This window comes from Pygoscelis adeliae, unplaced genomic scaffold (genome assembly GCF_000699105.1).
Source record: "Pygoscelis adeliae isolate BGI_AS28 unplaced genomic scaffold, ASM69910v1 Scaffold127, whole genome shotgun sequence".
Lineage (NCBI taxonomy): Eukaryota > Metazoa > Chordata > Aves > Sphenisciformes > Spheniscidae > Pygoscelis > Pygoscelis adeliae.
Window position 1 is genome coordinate 722,455 of NW_008825208.1, and position 2,673 is coordinate 725,127.

Consider the following 2,673-nt stretch of genomic DNA (forward strand, 5'->3'; position numbering starts at 1 on the left):
AGCAGGACAGTGAGCTTCAGGAGAGTTGCTAGTATCTGGTGGGCTCCAAAGAGGCTTTCAGTTCCTGCTGCAGTCACGGGGCTGTGACTGGTTCAAGGACCCCTTTGTCCGCCACCACACACACGCAGGGGAGGCAGGCTCTGAGGAGTCAAGGAGAGGCTCCATGTCCTTGAGGCTTAGGGGACAATAATGGAGTGATTGACCACAACTGTTGCAAAAGAAGCCACACTCATTTCAATACCAGAGGGAACCAGAGGATGCCTTTGTTTCAGACAGGCTGGCTGAATCAGCTAAGCATAAAGAACAATTGTAGATTTGTCTGTCCTTGACTTAAAGAAATGCAGACTTTAAGCAGAACAGTATACCCCTAACTAGTTTTAGGGGTATACTGTTTTATTTTTGATTTTTTACACAGGTAACTTTAACAGGTATTTAGCTTACTGTTTTACACTTTTCTGTAGAGCCCTGTCATTCTCTCAGCATGGGACTTTGCCTGCTGTGGCTCCACGTATGACCAAGAGCTGGAGCAGTGCAACCACCACAAACTCTGAGGCAAGCCTGACAAGCTGAGCTACGTGTCCTGCCCGAAGAACCTCACTCCACAGTGGTTGTACCTTCAAGTTCCATGTACGTATGGCTCGCTCTGCCAGACCCAGAGGGTGAGGAGGGAAGAAATACACTCCCCACCATGTTGCCTGTTGGACAGGTTGCTTCAGTCACACGAGTTCTCAGCTTGGCTCTACATCTTATTATAGTAATTTAGCAAGTACAATAGTTTTGTGTTTTATATGAGTTAGGTGAAACACTTAACAAAACAAGTAATGGATAAACTCTGCTGAGTTTACAAGGCCTCAGGCTGGAGGCTGTGAAGCTTGCTCTGTGTGAACCTTTCTTGGTTTGCCTGCAACTTTGTTTTACTTGTTTTAGCTGTGACAGCTAAATTTATAAGGTTGATATGGCTATTTGTTTTATTTTTCCTTATCTTTGTCCAGTGTGACCATAATTTTATAGAGTATAAGTTCAAAGCACTTGTTCAATGTCGAATGAGATACTTGCAGCACTAGCACAATGATGTAGTGAGAGAAATACAGGCCTGGTGTGATACTGAAGGCCTTGAGAAGTTACAGCAAGCAGCATAGTGGAGTACAGGCATGAAGTGGGAAGAGATGGGACACAGATTTCACATTGCAGACTCCATGGCAATAAACTCAAGCAGACCAGCATGGGGAATGTGTATGTGGCTCATCCTAACAGTAAGTACAAAAATGTCAAAAAAAATGAACAAGGTCCTCTAAAGAGAGAACTCCAGGCTTGAGCTGGCTGCAACCCACATATCCCTTCCTGGCAATTAGGGACAGCCAGTGTTGTGACAATAAGCATATTCTAGAGACCAGTAATGAGATTCACAACTATATTGTGATTCCACAGTATATTGGAAATGCAATAGTCTGCGAAATGTAATGTGTATTTATACTGTGATTGCTGTATCACCCTACTAAATGGAAAACCCTTGTAAATGCAAACAGCCTCAAATTAATAAACTCTGCATTAAACATTGGACCCTCCATGCTTGGAGTATCTAAAAAAGCCTGGTCAGAGAATACTGGAGTCTGACAGGAAGCAGTCTCTGGAGGCTGTCATGGTTGTGGCAGAAGGCGGCTGTCACCAAGTCTTGGTGGTAGTCGCCATTGGGAGCCTTTTGCAGGCACACCCCAGGTGAGGTTCAGCATCTCCACCTCCGCCCTGGCATGTGCCCCTGCAGCCTCCCTCTGTGGGGCCAGCCTCTGGCTTGGCTTTGGCAGCCCTCCATTGATCTGCCATCATGCAGCCTGACCTGATGTTGCCTCCAGTCTGGCTCTCAGAAGTGGACATCTGCAGAGAAGGGAATGCTGCTGCAGGCAAGCTGTAGGGTGGCAAGGCCACCTGATGGCAGGATGGTGAGGAGCTCTCCTTCGCTGGCAGTGGGCAACAGAGCTGACTTCACGAGGCCTGATGGCATACGGCTGGGGACCATCTTCTGCCCCTCTGTGCGGGGCACTAATCAGCCATGTGTTTGGAATGCTGGAGGTCACAATGAAAGCTGAACCTGTTGGATCTAAAGGTTTCAAGTACACAGCATTGCTCGAGGTGCCCACACAGACACGTGGCATCTGGAGCTTGGCAGCTGCCTGGGTACAGGCTGAGCAGGGCACAGCCCCACCAAGAGGGTGCTGCGGGCCCAGGGCAGTGTGGACAAGGCCCAGGTGATGCCCAGGCACTCATCATCCCCCAGCCCCTCCTTGATGGAGAGTGTACCCATGCAATGGTTCTGTACAGGTGTCAATAGAGAGATCCAACTATAGAATTAAATTCAGTTAAGTTTTCAGTACTCAGAAACTGAAGCAATTAAGCGAATTAATTTAAAACCTGTCTTCTTTGTAGAAGAGATGCCCTTAACTGTCATTCCTCAGTCTCTCCCTCAAGAAGCCGATTTTAGCTGCTGCCTTGTAATGGGACGGAGGTTTCAGCGGCCCCATGGGAAGAGGGCACGGTGAACTGAGGCGGCACAGGCGGGCCGGGAGGACCCGCACGCTGCGAGCATACGGAGAGCCGGGACTGTCCCAAGATGGCTCCGCCGCCTCAGCGGGGCGCCCCCCTCCGGCGGACCACGTAGCCCCTTCCCGGAGGGCGGGA